The sequence below is a fragment of the Ixodes scapularis genome, unplaced genomic scaffold, assembly GCF_016920785.2.
Source record: "Ixodes scapularis isolate PalLabHiFi unplaced genomic scaffold, ASM1692078v2 PGA_scaffold0__279_contigs__length_252992795, whole genome shotgun sequence".
In the NCBI taxonomy this organism is placed as follows: domain Eukaryota; kingdom Metazoa; phylum Arthropoda; class Arachnida; order Ixodida; family Ixodidae; genus Ixodes; species Ixodes scapularis.
Genome location: NW_024609835.1, coordinates 13850148 through 13867347, shown reverse-complemented (window position 1 = coordinate 13867347; position 17200 = coordinate 13850148). Strand labels below are relative to the sequence as shown.

At 48.2% G+C, this 17200-nt stretch overlaps 1 pseudogene; it reads right to left on the bottom strand.

The window, feature by feature from the left end:
- Nucleotides 1-4961: 4961 nt before the first annotated feature.
- On the bottom strand, nucleotides 4962-15481 carry LOC121836411 (annotated as a pseudogene).
- Between the last annotated feature and the right edge of the window lie 1719 nt (nucleotides 15482-17200).

Genomic DNA, 17200 nt, shown 5'->3' with positions numbered 1-17200 from the left:
AAATATTTTTTCTTAAAAAAATCTCGATGCCTTGTCAGCTTACATATTTGAGCACAAAATGTTGGACACCATCCCCAAATAATGCTATAGATAATTTTTCCCAAGGAAATCTTACAGATGTAAAAAAACTGCAGTTTTCACTTTTCTTGAAAGATTGTTCCCCTTCAGCATGTATTTTTAGCAGGAAGATCCGTGGAAACAAACTTATGCACATTTCTTAATTATTCTATGCCAATTGTCCAGAGTCGGCGACAGGTAGATGCAGTAAATCTGGATATGTCGAAAGCCTTTGACAGGGTTAATCATGAATTGTTATTGCTGAAACTCAAGAACTACGGGCTTGACCCTGAGTACATCACCTGGTTCAGGAGTTATTTACATGAGAGACAGAACTGTGTTAGAGTTTCTGGATACCTGTCGCGTCCTTTCATATCTATTTCGGGTGTGCCTCAGGGCTCCAATCTCGGTCCTTTGTTGTTTAACATTTTTGTAAGTGATCTCATAACTTCCGTGAAGCACTCGCAGGTGCTCATTTTTGCAGACGATGTTAAACTGTTTCGGCAGGTGGACTGTATCGCCGACTGTACTTTGCTGCAAGAGGATGTCTCCGTCTCGTCAGTACAGAAATTGTGCATTTCAAACAATTTACTTTTGAACCCCCGTAAAACCCAAGTGATGTCTTTGTCAAGAAGGCGTAACGCGTTATCATATAACTATACTATGGAAATTGAGCCTATAAGTAGGACCAAACTAGTAAGAGACCTAGAGGTTTTTGTGGATGCCCACCTTTCTTTTAATTCACATATTAATTCCATCGTCAGTCAGTTCATGCGGGCGTTGGGAATAATGGCTCGTTTAAACTAAACCATTCAGCAGTCATCACTGTCTGTTGCGACTCTCCAGCACCCATGTACGCTCTAAACTTGAATTTGCATCTGCCGTTTGGAATAATATATCTAGCTCAGCAAACGGAAGTATTGAACATGTACAAAGGCGGTTTCTAGGTTTATTCTACGATAGATATTTTGGTCGCAAATTTTATTTTGAATACAATCTGATTTTAACCAGACTAGGATTGTGCACTTTATGTAACAGAAGGTCTATCCGGGATGTTAAGTTTTTGCATAAGTTGGTTAACGGATCAGTAGACAGTTATACTTTGCTTGCTTCATTACATTTTCGCATTCCTGTTAACAGAAGTTCTAGAAATCGTAGAGTGTTTTATCCAGATCACCTTAACTTGTCACCTGTATCACGAATTCAACATGTCCTTAACACGAAGTATTGCGGCACTGATATTTTTTGTACACCTTTGCCCCATATGTTTTACACATGTGCGTGATCTTAAAATCGGTTTGATTAAGGATGTATTTTTTGTAACGGAAATGTAAGTCTTACATTGTGCTTTACCGCAAAGGCTAACCGGCTGTTGGTAAGCACGCAAAATAAATATTGTATTGTATTGTATTGTATTATTGAGTGCCATGCCTTTAATTGCTCGTGTCAAGTGATGGCTGCAGGTGGTGCCGCTCGATCGCTGTAAGACTTCAATATTTCGAGACAAGCAAAATACATGATTCGGGGTTACCGCATTTATAGAGAAAGGAGAGGGAGAGCGGATAACTGGAGCTTTAGATATGGTATCAGGAAGCTCGGGTGATATTGGTGTGCCGTACCGCGCTCTGTTCTCGCATATTTGGTCGACAGAAAAGCATTTCCTGCGACTTCAGATAAAACTTAGATAGCTGACAACGATTATTTGAAGCACCAAGATGGCTGAAATGTTGTGAAGGCCCATGCACACATGAGCGTGTGCTTGCGTCTTCGTGCCTTACATTACGAATGACCAGGACATCCGTGTTTTGTATGCCACCTGGGAATGTACTCCTTCAATTAGTTTCCACGCTTTATACGAAGCACGTATTTCCCGCTGACTCTCGACGTAAGCCAACAAGCTTCCAAAACACGGCGCATTGTCTAAAAAAATAGTACTGTGTGAAAGGGCCTTTACCTCTAAGTCTAACTTATTTCTCTGCTCTAGGCGTGGCAGGTCGTTTCCACGCATTACCGCAGTGGTACGCTTCACCAAATTAACTAGAATAGTTTGTGTAACAGGAGAAGCCAAAATCACATTGAAAAAGAAGAAAGACGGGTAATAGTTTGTAACTTCCAGCGTACTCCGAACACTGTAAGTTGTTCCAAGGACCACTTTTCTCGGAACACCAGGTAAGCAATTACCCGCCAGCCGCGACGAGAGCCACTGTCGTTTGAGCGATGGTCTCGCACGGGTTGCTAGGTGTGTGCACAACCGCGCGCGGCAACGCCCTCCCCGGGGAACGCGTTTCGTTCCCGTCGGCGAGACATGTGCACGCCTCACGGTCGGTACACACAAAGCCTCTGCCGCCCACATGTTTCACCCGATCTTTACAGCCCGTTTTTCGTCCGGACGACAAGCAAATGCTACAGGGAAAGAATGGCTGCTTCCGAGTGCCAAGATTCGCTCGCGCGGTGTGGAAACTGCGACTTATGACAGAGGGGCCCCCATCTTTCACGTCGCCGCCGCGACATATCATCTTTCCCGACACTCGTGTAAGGACCCTTCTCACTTTCCGCGGTTTCGGTTTTCTGCGGGAGAGCAATGGACCCAGCGGTGTGATTTTAGGAAAATTGGTTATAATCAGAAACATGGCTGGCAAAAAGATATGCCCGCCGGCTTGATTAGATAATTCATGTTTGATTCTTCTGCCGTTTTTTTTTAAATCGCTATTGAGCCGATAGAGATTGTCGATCGTTATTCATGCAGTAAAGTCAGTACTGAGTGAGTCCTACATGGTAACTCACTACGACCCTACAAAGCACCTGGTTCTTGAATGTGACGTTTCACTACATGGAATTTGATCTGTCCTTTGTTATCGTTGTGGAGGCGACAGGCACCATGTTGGATTCAGTTCCCGGACATTGTCAAAAGCGGAAAATAAAACTACTTCCAACCAGAACGAGAGGCCTTAGCATTGGTGTTCGCTGTCACGAAGTTTAGAGACTATCTGTTGGCTAGGGATTTCACCCTGGTGACTGTCCACATGCCCTTGGTATGCCTTTTTCACCACGACAAAGCCGTGCCGGCAATGGCCGCGGCCAGGATTCAACGGTGGGCCATAATCTTCGGTGGATACAGCTACCGCATGGAGTACCGGGCGGGGACAAGTAACGGCAATGCCGAAGCGTGAGTAGACTTCCCCTTCCTCCGGATCTAAAGGAACTGGAAGAGGAACATCCTGAAATAACTGTGTATTTGGAAGAGTTGGACAAAGGTCCGGTGACAGCGAAGCAGATGGCACAAATGACTGTGGAAGATAAGGGGCTGCATGACGTCATCAGCTATACCCAGCGCGGATGGCCGCGAAAGCTGTCAGTTGTACAAGAAGGGCTTCGGCCTTTCTGGAGCAGGAAAGACGAGCTTTCGGTGTCACACAAGTCGCTACACTGTCAGGAAAAATGGGTATTTCTTACACCCCTTGTCCCTTATACGACACTCCAAAACTTTAGTTGGGCGTACAGCGCGCTGACGTTGTACAACTTAATAAAATAGCTAATGTACGCGTTCTTGTCTACAAAAAAAGGAATGAAGGTTTTCTTGGCATTACTGCAAAACCTCAGTATTATTTTTGTATTCTTTAATACGCACTTTAGCTGTTTAATGACGTATATCTCACCGTTCTCAAGCACACCGTAAAAGTTGAGGCCACCTGTTCGACGTCAACGCACTGTATGTCGAACTGAAGTTTGGGGGTGTCGTATAAGGGGTGTAAGAATATACCCCTTTTTTCTGAGAGTGTATACTGGGGACACCGGGTCATCATTTTGGAAGAGGCCCGCGGAAGTGTCCTCAAGCTCCTTCACGAGACCCATCAAGGCGCGTAAACCAAGAAGATGGTTGCTCGCTCTAAATCATGGTGTCCCTCTCTGAACTCGGTTAATGTAGACGCCGCCCATCGCTGCAAGACATGCATTTAAGCGTCTTTATCAGCAGCTCGGAAGCCTGTTGACTGACCGGTGACAGGTGAATCTTGGTCGAGGTTGCACTTAGACTATGCAGAGGCCGTCGATGGGAAGATGATCTTGGTTGTCATCGACTCGCATTCAAAGTGGATTGAAGCGACGGCTACGAATCATGCAACTTCGGATTTTACCATCCGACAACTTCGCAAGTTGTTTAGCAGTTTTGGAATTCCAAGGAATGCGGTCACGGACCGGCCCTGTTTACCTGTAAACAGGTGAATCCTGCTTAATAGGGGAGAGTTTTCTCAGTTCTGGACAACAACCACGTTGATAACTTCTGTACAGCGCCCTTCCACCCGCAATTGAACGGCCTCGCCGAAAGAGCCGTCCGTGTGGTTAAAGATTTCTTGAAGAATACAGCAAGGTCCACACTGAAAATCAAGTTGTGCCGGTGCCTTCTCAATTATCGGTGGACAACTGTGGCCTCAAGCAAGTCTCCATTCCAGTTGCTCTTGGGATACCAGCTCCACTCGCGTCTAGACAAAAGCTTTCCGGACAAGAGATCACGGCAGACTGCGGAGGGCGAGAGGCAGTAGCCACTCTTCAAGCCAGGGCATAAGGTATTCACAAGAAATTTCGGTAAGGGCCCAAAATGGCTGCCTGTAATCATCAAGAGCATGAAAGGCTCTTGCATGGTTGCCGTAAAGACCTATTTGGAGCTTGTGCGTCGCCACCAAGGTTAAGTGCGCCAGCGTCGAACAAAGACCCACTCGGGTTTCACGAATGGGCTTCCGCAGCGCTCAACTCAGCTAGGAAACAGCTGCAGCTCTTTCAAGCTTCTCTCTAACGGTAAAGATATGTTAGGAACTGTGACCACATGACGATGACGACGCTCGTTCTTCTGGCGCCGATAGCGCGAGCAGCGAGGTTCGCAATTCCGCCTTCATGGAATAAACACGATGTTAAAGAACTGCGCGTTGTTCTGTGTCCCACCACTCGCACCACGGCCAGGGAGTCGTGCATATCCCTACCAAGGCACAGCCATTCTTGCTCTCCGGAATCCTGATTCTCACGACGTTGCCGAACAAGCGGAGCAATCTGAAGAGCTTCTCGAAGTACATCTTCTCCGATTTGAGGGCGTACACCATCAGCAGGGACCCCTGGTGCAGGCCCGCCGCCTGCGCAAGAAATAGGCACACGCGGAGCCGTAACTTACAGCGCCGTGTTCCGGTGAACCTCAGTGGCGGTCCTGGTGTCTGCTTGGGGGCGCCCCGTGGCAATCATTGTAGCTGCTGCCGGGGCTGTTGAACTGATTGTGTCAGCGTCCGCCGTAGTCGTAGTCTGTGCGTTCGACGACGCAGTGCGAGCCGACAGCGGGTCTTCGGCCGTCCCGTAAGCTGCCGTAACTCTCAAAACTACGTGGCTCCTCAAGGAGGGCAGGAAAACCTCCGGCGGCTGCGGTAGTGGTAGCGGTGAATATTGATGAGCCGAACAGAACAAAGGGAACAAAAACTATGAGTAGTCTTTTGAAGGGGCTTCTACGAGAAAGCGTCAGTAACGTTGGGCGCGGTAGAAGACTCGTTTAATTTGCGAGTATACTATCAGTGCTTACCGCCAAGAACCACTCGCAAATTCAGTGGGTACCGCAAGTTCGTCTGCGCCTTGCTCAGGGGTTGCGATGATGCCCGAACGCCGAGCTAAACATAGTTGGTATACCTTGTGGGTGGTTCTTTAACGCCCCTGCCGTGAGTGGACATGGTACACGCTCTAGGTTAACGGTTTATTTACCCAACATAATGTTTACGAGGCAAGCCTCATGTCAATGTCCGGGCCGTCGGCGAGTAGCGCGCAAACGTCGTCATCGGTCGGCTTCCCGATGGTCTGGAGGCGCGCAAACGTCGTACATGGGAAGCTGTGGCTCCGGGCAAGTGGCCGCGTTGGTTTCGACGGGCGCTGTCATCTAGGGGCTCCGGGAAGGTCACCGGCTTGCGGCGGCAATCAAAGCCCCGCGGCCCAGAAGCCGGGCAGCCGTTCTCGTTCGTCGTCAACAGCCCAGAGCCCTAACCGTCGTCTCTTCGTTCCTTTTGTAGATTCGTCATCCTCAGGCAACGCCGGTGTAGGCACGAGATTGTCCACTTCGGCGACCCCGCTTCGATGTTATCACCGCATGGGATCAGCAACGCACGATGCGGTGGGAAGGAACACGATGGGTTCCCACAAACTCAAGGCATGTAGCATTGAGGTCTACCCACTATTTTTTCAGTCAAAGCCAAGCAGAACTCCGCGTCATTCTGACGTCACCGGAACTCCTGCGCAAGAAGCAGACGACTTTCTCTCCGCATAGGGTGAGGAAAAACACTAGTTCTCGCCAAAGCCTCTTGTAACGCGCATCTTCTTCTAAGTCTCCGTCTTCGTCACCAACATCACGAGGAGTCCTCTCAGAATTAAGTGTCAGGGAAGCGTTTTAATTTATTCGGGAGCCCGAAGTCAAGCAGTACTTCAACTCTTTACTCAACCGAACTCGAGCATCGATTTGACTGAGTTCGCTGGATCGATTTCGTCGTACCTCGTGCATATCCGCTGCATGATCGAGTTCTCTCACGACGCCTCCCTCTGCCCAGATTCCGGCCGACAGATCTCGCTGCCTGTTTTCCCATCTAGCGGGGCAAAGCCGCACCTGCTCCGTTCGGTAAGGTGGGAGCCCTGGGAAGATGCGATTGCGATCTGCCCTTTCAGCCGCCGAGTTTCCCCACAGCCGACGCCGCCGGCGGTGCTTAAGGAGTCCACCACCTCCAGAGCGGTAATAACAGAGGGACTCCGAATTATTCACGCCCGGCATTCACTTTCCGGGGAGCGAAATCAATCATTTCTTCCGCCCGCGAGTCCGGGATTCTTACGCGGGCCACTTAAGCGAAATCGATTTGTCCGGCCAGAACATAAGAGGGGCGAGAAAAAGTTCTCGAGCAATTACGATGCACGGATCCAGTAAAAGGAATGACCTGCATCGTGCGGAGAGCTACCGTTGCAGTTAAAGTAAATAAAAAAAAAAAAAACGGAATTAGGGCAACAAGACAAAAATTGCACGTTCTTAATCTTTATGAACACAATTTTTTTTTTTTTTGGGGGGCTTTGGGCAAAATTGTTTGATTCTTCGAGAAGCACAATAAGATAGTGCAAACCTTAGTTTGGCGACAAGACACTCTTAAATATTTTCGTGCTCCTACTTTCGCTCAGAGCACTAGAGGAGCCATCCCAGCAATTTGATAGGAGCTAGCACACCCTGTCAAATTATGACGCCGAAATTAAAGCAGAAACCCGAATTCGGCGTTGTGACGCTGAGCGTGATGTTTCGCGTGATTAGGGCACGCTCAGTGTTACTTTATTTAATTTAATCTTTTTTTAAAGGGAGCCATATTTTAAGCTCCCTCCGAAGATCGTGAATATAAGGTCTCCGGGTGCTTTGCGGAAAAGTGGGCGCACCAACACTTCAGGAAGTTTAAGAATAGCGTAAAGATCATTGCGTTAACACTGAGTACGATGCACGCAAGCCCTCAGCGGAATGCTGGGGAACATGTCAAACCAGCGCTGTTAGTAAAGCGAAACGCAAACGCATACGCAATCAATTACAGCGCCATCTAGACGTGCGCATGCAAGCTGCTCCAAGCAATCTACGGTATTTCTTCAAACTAATCTGAGTCTCGCGCTGTCCCGCACACGACGAGAGCTACGAGAAGGGTACGCTCACGCACGCAAAAATAGATAGCGAGTGTACGTGCGTAAAGCTCGCGGTGTTGCGTGCGTATAAGTATGCGCAATTGGGAACACGCGATGCTCACGCAAACTCACAGTGCTTGCATTTCTCCTATACGCTATACTAAATCTCTTTCCTTTTATAGTGTCGGTGCGTAGATACTCCGGCATGTATGCTGTTTCGCGATGTACTCGGAACCCGGATTATTTTTCTTTCGGCTAGTCTAGGGAATGAGAAGGACGATTGGCATCATGCTCTGATGGTCGAATTGCCTCAGTGGCAAAATAAAAGTGTGAATAAAAAATAAAAAAGGAGAAAGACGTGACAGAAGAATGGGACAAAAACGGAAATGAAACACGATGGCTTGCGTGCGGCCTTTACCGGAATAATAAAAAGATACCACTTTAAAAAAAAAAAAAAAAAAAAAGAAATCTAGTCAAAAAAGAACTCTCAGAGGTTCTTTGGCTTGACCATATTTTGTACGGTAAAGAGTTTTTCTTAATCAACTCGTAAAATGGTTCTTCTTAAAAAACGTATAAGGGGTTCTTTTTAGCTCCTTTTTCGATGCGAAAGCGTTCTTCCCTGCCCCAGACCCCGTCACCGGACTCAAGACCCCGTCAAGCTGCTCACATAGCAGCTTTTTGTCTGGAGGTGCCTCCAGTTTATATCTGGAAAATAAAGCTTAAAATTGAAAATTGAAATTGCACTTCTAGTCCGCCAGGGGGCGATAGTGCTTGAGGCGAAACTGCCCTTTACGAGCTCAGAGAGGCCTTTGGGCGTCGAAGAACCTTTCAAAAATGGATTTTTTTATGAACTGCAGGCACAGCTAGAAAATAACCGGACGGTGACGTCAGAAAAGGGAGTGCGGTGATTGGTTAGAAAATGGCGAAGTCCACGTATTTGGCGGCGAAAGGGAGGGCGATGGGGGGTGGACAGCATGGGGACATGAAATGAAAGTCGACAATTAGGGCCGTGCCAGAAAGTGCAAAATACAGACGAAACAAAAGCTCCTCCGTTACAAAATCCGGGAAGGAGAGTATTTAGGGTGAAATAAAAAATGTTTCTATAAAAACAAAGAGGAAAGCTACTGGAGGTATGATGCCCAAGGGCGGCGGAAAATCAAAATAAAACACTAAAACGTAGAACGCGTCTTTAAGAGTGAAATATTAGTGGCATTAACCGGTAGAGGTAGGAGATTAGTATCCGAACGAAAGTTTAGCGTTGAGGCTATAAGGGGATTCTGTTCGGAGATTGAAAATACGATGTTTTTTTCTCTTTCTCACGGGGGAGGACGGGGGACGGGAAAGGCTGACCAGATAACACGACACTACTCGCTCTCCTCCCTGGCTGAACTGATCGAGAGAACAAGAATTATTTGTGCTCCAAGTCAGTCGCGGGGCAGCACACACGGAAGGTGATGTTTGTTTGCAGGGCTGTCATAGATAACTTGTCTTGCATAGAGTAAGGCAACGGATCTCTACGATTCCCCTCCGCTCAGACCCCGGTGACTGATTTCCTCTCGTGGGACGCGTACACGCCTCGACAACGCTACAGTATATATAGCCAAAAAGAAACGCAACATTTCTGAGCGTTCGGACATTGTAGAGGAGGCGGGCCTTGGGAGATAATTGGACGAAGCGGTGAATGCCCATATCCTACGAATGATTGGAGTGGTCCTCCCTTATAAACAAACACAGTGCGGCTTGATATCAGAACCTACTGAGCGGCTGACACGTCGACGTAGTGCCGGCGAAATAATTGGAATCGAGGTGCCCTGCTTTTCCTCTCTCCATGTTTTGGTTAAGAAATGTTCATCTTACAACAAAAACGCGCATGGTTGATTGCTCTGTAGTGATAAACCAGAGACTGGGGCCAAATAGGAAAACAGACAGCCACATACACACTCTTAAAACAGAGCTACTTATTTTATTCTTATGATTGTGTACTAATAAAATCAGTGGCTGCATATTCCGATGGTGTTTGTGGTTGTCCGTTTATTTGTACTTGATCCCGCTCTCGTGTTCGTTATTAGGGACTTACTTCACCAGCTTCTTTGTGTTTTTTTACCTTCGTGGTTTATTGATTTATCTTTCTGAATAAACGACAGAGAGGATAACCTGAATGCTTGTCCTAACCAGCGACTTCATGCTGGGTTGAAAAAAAAAAAAGAGAAACGACTGGTTTAGCATCGAGAGAGCAAAAACATGATTACGATGAGACAGAATTACTGTCGGTTGAAGAAACACGATCCGCGATTCTTGCTTCGTAATTTCTCTTGTGGAGTTTTTATTGAGTAATGTCCTAACATAATTGGCTCTCAGCGAACATACAGGGTGTTTCACGAAACGCGGGGCCAAATCGGTGCTGCAAAAAGTACGCATCATACAAAGAAATAAAAAGTGTCGATGTCGTATTGGTCTTTGTTAAAGGGCCCATTTAAAAAACTTCATAGCGTTCGGTATAATTAAGTTATTAATTACTTTCCAGTAGTTAACGTTTTTTTATTAAATTGAAAGGCGTGATTTCGATGGCGAATGGGTTGATGTTTTTTCGCCACTGAGCAGGCATGACCACTCAGGCAACGATACTGTTGTCCCTTCTAATTGGCTCAGCTGAACCCTGTCCTTGTCCCTTGTGGGCAGTTATGTTCAACATGTCATCGTATCAGTTAGTCCATCTCATCACCTTTGTACTGATGAGACGAAGTCCGATCATTGACTTTTATGTCGCGTCGGGGGGCAGTGTGCGTCCGAGGACTTCGGTGAATCTGTTGTAACGGCGATTTAAAGCAGTTCCGCAAATGCAGAACCAACACAGCTTTGCAATGAACAGTATCACGGTAGCGTTGACCAACGGGGCAGTCAGTGCCGTGTTATGGAACACCGAGGCGCTATCGCGAGAGAGAGCGGGTGTGCACGAAGCTGCGCACACTCTCGCTGATAACGTCTCAGCGCTCCATGACATGCAGACATCTACCCTTTAGTTGGAAAATGTAATGAATTACAATTAAAAATTACTTAGAATGAAATGTGATAAATTGCCGTTACTAATTACTTGTGTAAAAAGGTAGTGTATTTATTACTTTACTCGTTTCCTTACAAGTACTTTCACGTCACTTCGCTAGGATTGTTCTCATGAAATAAAGAAACAAAAAAGAAGTTTCCATATGTCTGAATCGCAATACGACTTTCAGTATCCTATACACTGCCACTTTATTGTGGCCGGTCTCAGTAATGAAAAAATAAAATCGATATATTTTATCCCGTTCGACAGTGGAAATATTGAAAATGCAATATGGAAGCTCTACCTCCACTCCGCGAAAGTTTCCTTCCGTTATGCCTTGGCTATGTGCCCCCGAAACCCCGAAATATCACTCGAGGCAGAAAGCTGATAATAGATGTTTCGACAGAGCCTCGATTGCGCTGGAGCTCATGTACATCAAATAATTTTAGATACCGTACCCTCGTACCCACGACGTTCCCCGAACCTGCGGCAATTAATTAGTCAAACGACGTTTCATCGGCAGATAGTTTCGAGCAAGAGATGTCCGCGCAAACACTGTGTACAGTCGACAAAAAAAAAAAAAAAGAAGTACTACTAGCTTTTGGGGGCTCATGCACTTACCATCTGCATACACACAATGCGTACAAAACATCATAATAAAAAGCCCACAAAGAAACTGTATCGTCTAGTATTGCCGATAAAACATGACGGGCCGGGTGTGGGGAAGCCAGGAACAAGAACCTCTTCCTCTTTATTTTCCACCCCTTCTCGGTCCGCTTTATGCAGCACGCGCAACATACGATACATCCTCCTTCTTTTGTCGTCAAAACAAAAATAATAAACGCGCAAGAACAGTTCAAACTAAGTCAAGAAACGCGACAACAGCTCATGGTTCTTGAACGAACTCCCGGTCGTAACTCAACCGGCGCGGGGGTCTGTGTTGCCTGAGCGACCTTCTTGGAGCTGCTGTTGGTGACGTGATTCTAGGAGCACTAGCCATTAAAGCACTTGTCGCTGTTTGCGCTTGGTTAGAAAATTCCGATGGGTAGCGCTGTGTTGGAGTGACATCTCGATGTGCGTCGTCTTCGCTGTCGTCATCTTCGTCAAAGCGGAATGCCTCCTTGGTAGCCAGCAAGTGCTGGCGATTGCGTCGCAGCACTTTCCCTTCCGCCGTGATGACGTTGTACGATCGGGGATGCCCAGAAGGTCTCAGGACTTGCGCTTTCGTGGTCCATGCACCCTTGTTGACACGAACGGCATCTCCTGGGTTGAGATGTGGAAGCGGCCACCTGGAATGAACCGTTTGGCGATGCTTGCGTACTTGGTGACCAGGGCCGACATGGCCGTCTGGCAACGATATTCGCAGCCTTCTCCCTTGAAGTACCTCGGCAGGTGCTGGACCCAATTCTTGTGGAGTGGTCCTATAAGCAAGTCCCAGCCAAAAATCTTCGTTAGTTTCGCTGGTTTTCTTTAAAATTCGTTTCACCAGCTGTACACGCTTTTCTGCTAGACCGTTCGATCGTGGGAACCCTGGACTGGATGTGACGTGTTTGAAGTCGTACGTTCTGGAGAACAATGCGAAGTCGTGACTTGAAAATTGTGGCCCATTGTCAGAGCAGACCTCCACCGGTATGCCATACCTCGCAAAGATTGCACTTGTTGCCTCAATGACAGTCTTTGCAGAAGTATCTTTGAGTAACTCGACCTCCGGAAAGTTAGATAGAGCGTCGTATACGCATAAGTACGACTTTCCTCCGTGATCGAAGATGTCTATTCCTACGCGGTACCACGGTTGGTCTGGCACAGGACGCATCGTCAAGGGCTTTCGTGGTTGACTATATGCGTGCTTTCTGCATACAGAACACCTCTGCACGAACGCTTCTATGTCTGAATTCATTCCGTGCCAGTACACAAGGTGTCGCGCCCTTGCTTTGCAGTTATTGACGCCCATATGTCCTTGATGAATTCGTTTCAACATTTCCCGTCTCATGCTGTCCGGAATCACGACTTTGCAGCCTTTCATGAGGACTCCCTTGACTTGTGAGAGCTCTCCATCAAACGATTTCCACTTACCCTGGATTGGTTTTCCAGTTTCAAGGTCTTTTAGGACATTTTTTAGAGATTCGTCCAGGCTTGTTTCTGTAGCCAACTGGTTCCACGTGGCATCGCTAATCAGTGAAGAAACAACACTTACAGCGTGTACTTCGACATCGTCGGTGTCGACGCCACCCGAGTCACTTCTGATCGTCGCCCGCGACAGCATGTCGGCCAGGATGAGTAGCTTTCCTGGAAAATATTTCATTTCAATGTCGTAGCGCAGCAGCCGTAAAAAAAACAAAAAAACGTTGCAACCTTGGCGGCATGTCGCCGATCGCTTTCTGTGATATAGAAATTAAAGGACGATGATCCGTCTCGACGATAAACCTCCGGCCGTACACAAAATGGTTAAATCTTTCATAACCAAACATGACGGCCATCGTTTCCTTTTCAATCAGCGAATAGCGCTGCTGCGTGTCTGCGAGCGTTCGCGAAGCATACGCTACCGGCTTCCACGTGCCGTCGTGGCTCTGCATCAACGCCGCAACGATCCCGTTTTGCGACGCATCACATGAAACTTTTGTTGGTCTAGACGGGTCGAATATTGATAGCAGCGGCTGCTTGCTAAGACTTTCACACAACTGCTTCCATTCTGCAGCATGATTGGCCGTCCATTCAAAAACAGAATCCTGATTTATCAAGCTTCTAAGGGGTGTGGTCCTCAGAGATAAAGACGGTAGGAACTTTCTGAAATAATTGACAACGCCTAGCAATCTTTGAACCGCGAGCTTGTCCGCTGGCGCCGGTAGCTCCGTCACGCATTTGATCAGGGACGGGCATGGCCTTATTTATGCCTTCTTCGTCGCTAACGTCTCCGAGAAACTCGATTTTCTCGACGCCGATAGCGCATTTATTTGGGTTGAAAGTTAGTCCGGGGCGTTCGGCTGCTCGCAACACTGAGGTTAGGCGTTCGTCGTGCTCTCGTCTTGACGAGCCCCACACTAGTATATCGTCGACGTACACACTGACGCCAGGAAGAGCTTCAAAAATTTCGTTTAGAGTTTTTCGGAAAACTTCGGAAGCAGATGATATACCGAAAGGTAGTCGCAGGTAGCGGTAACGGCCAAAGGGCGTTGCAAAGGTGCAAATCCTGGACGTCTGGTCAGCCAAAGGGATATGATGGAATCGTGAATTTGCATCAAGGCGCGTGAACACTCCTGCTCCTGACAGCTCGGCTTCTATATTTTCCCGCCGCGGCATGATGTAATGTTCCCTTTTTATGCATTCGTTTATTTTCCTGGGGTCGATGCATACCCGTATCTTTCCGTCCTTCTTTCGAACAATGACAAGAGGACTTACCCAATCTGTGGGCTCGGTCACCTTCACCACGACGACTGCGCGCTCCATGCGCTCCAGTTCCTCGCGGAGGGGTTCCTGTAGAGCTAGTGGTACGCGTCGCGCCGTTTGGACCACTGGTGTGGTTCCGTCCCGCAGAACCATTCAGTAGACTCGCTGGACGCAGCCGGTGCTAGTGAACAGATGGCGAAAATCTTCGACGATTCCTTCGGAGGTGCTCCTCGTCACGCTTTGTACTCGAGACAGCAGTGCGAGGTGCTCGCTGGCTTGTAGCCCAAGAAGGGCTTGGTGTCCCTTGCGTACTACAAACAAGTCGAGGACAGCAGTTCGGTCGTCCAGTCCCACTTCTCCTCGCATAACACCCAGATGCTTAATTACGCCCCCGAAAATAGGAACGCAATACTGCACTGCTGGGCTTCAGTGGCGGCTTTGGGTGCATTTTGCAATATGCTCCAAAGGGCAGTAAGTTAGCCTGTGCTCCTGTGTCGACCTTCAGGTCGACTGACAAGTTCTTTACTCGTGCTTGAACTATCCAGTCACGCTGGTTCATGGCGTTTCTCTACGACACGTCCAGAACTTCGAAGTCGTCTTCGGAGTCTTGAAGCTCGCCGACCTGAGTGGACGTTCTGCAGCACTTGGCGAAGTGATTCTGCTTTTGGCACTTTTTGCAGGTCAGTCCGAATGCTGGGCAGCTTCGAGGCGCGTGCGTCCGTCCGCACTTGCCACAGTTGAAGAACTTGGGCTGCTTTTTCTCAAGGCTTACGCTTGTCTTGTGGACTAGATCCACTTGCTTCTGCTCCCGGGCCCAGACTTTTTTGTGTGCTTCTGATACTTCAGCCGCCTTGCAGAGTTGTTCCGCTTTCTGTAAGGTCATACTGTTGTCCCTGAGTAGCTTTTGTTGAGCCTTGTCGTCATTGGTTCCGTAAACAATTTGGTCCCTTATCATGGAGTTCATTTGCTCATCAAAGTTGCACAGTCGTGCCTGCTTCTTCAGCTCTCTCAAGAAGTGTTCAAATGGCTCACCCGGGGCTTGTACTTTATTCCGGAAAAGGTAGCGTTCATGTACTTCGTTGTGCTGAGCGGCGCAGTACTCTTCAAATTTCTTGACGACAGTAGCATAGTCTCGTTTTCTGCGAAGTTCAACGTATTAAATATCTCGATTGCTTCCTCGCCTGCAATGCTTAAAAGAAGTGCTGCTTTTGATGACTCAGGTCGAGGCTTGCCACTAGGTTCCGAAGCGGTCAGGAAGAGTTCGAACCTTTGCTTGAATATCCACCAGTTCTTGCTTATTTCCCCTGTCGTGCTGAGCGGACCTGGCGGTTTCACGAAATCCATGATTTGACTGGCTCTTGTGGCGGCGTCTGTCGTTCTTCAAAGAAGTGCGTGGTTCGGCTTGGCACTTCTGACACCATGTATCGTCTAGTATTGCCGATAAAACATGACGGGCCGGGTGTGGGGAAGCCAGGAACAAGAACCTCTTCCTCTTTATTTTCCACCCCTTCTCGGTTCACTTTATGCAGCACGCGCAACATACGATACAGAAACTATAACGACACAAATAAAAAGAAAACAAGTAAAAGAAAAAGGAAAAAAAAAGGTGAGGACGCTAACATGGATTCGAGCGGTGGTGAAGGTGGCTCGTCTCCCGGGAAAACGGTTCCCGAAACGGGAAAAGTTAATAGGGAGTTTCAGGGAACCGTTTTCGCATATTTGATACGGTACGATAAGCCCTCCGGTACAAACTGTGCGCGTGAAAGGCTTCTGCGGTAGCGCATCCGCAGTTCCTACCGGAGGGTCTATCGTACCATACCGGATGTGCAAAAACGGTTCCCTAAAACTCCCGATTGTGTGCCTGATGGCTCTTACGGAACGACACTCACCCACTCGCACAGACGATCGGGGGCGTATAGAGAGACGCCTCGGTTCGACAACTTCCCTGCGTTCCAACATCCGGACTCCGGCGATACTGTGCCGTCCCTGCCAACTCACCGTTGCATTCACCCACGACGAGGACTTTGCGGCACGAACACTACCGCGTAGACAACGCTGAAAGTTCCCGCTCGTCTTCATTTCGCGATCAGCACGCCCGCCAATAAACTTTGTTCAACCTTACGATGAACCGCAGGGGAAGAAATCCCATCCCAGTCAACCCAGTGCTGTAAACGTGTCACTTGACTACAATCCCCGCGTGTCACAGCGCCCTTTCCGATGGTCAGGTGGAACTCGCGCTACATTTGAACCGGGTTCGATGGCTCGTAGTTGCCAAGCGGTTCATCCTAAGGCAAAACGGAGTATGCTGTCACGAAGAATAGTAGGAACTTTCTTTACTGCGTTGAATGCTTCGATTTACATATGATGTTTATTCGGCGAATATGAGAGAACCTCTTTTGCAACACGATGGACAGTTTGACAAAAACACTTTTGTGGAAACACTCCTAACCTCTGAAGACTTTCTTCACCCTACTCTTCGACCACGCTACCAGCGGGCGCACCGACCACAGCCGAACTCGACAAACAAGGATCCACACAAGGGCGGGCGAGCCGAGTTCCTCCACAGCCGTAAGGGGTCCCAAGTTTGCAACTTAGCGGGCGGAAGACTCCACAGCCGAAGGGGGTCAGACGTGCATGTTGGCCTCCAGAGATAGAGTGAAGTTCAGAGCTTGGTATCTGGGAGCCAAGACCTCTGTGGTGCCTCTGCCGCGGCTGCGTATATTGAAGATCCCCAAGACAACCTCATACCCAAGATAAAGCGCATTCCGGCACTGAGCCGGTATGGGTCAAGAGGGAAAGCGGGCGGAGAGGCAGAGACGCTTACAGACGATCATTGCTTTTCAACGCCTCCTTGCAGCTCATATTCCTAACACAGCACGTAAACCACGTGACCCCGGCCAAGCAGTTGGAAGCACTCTGCAACCTATGGCACACTGCGGTGCTGTCGCGTTTTCATTGTTCTTGATCTCCACACGGTCAGTCTACTGCGTCTCACAGTCCAACGGGCTCTGAGAGCCCTTTGGACTCTGAGACACACCCACAAATAAGACATTCACGGAGCGC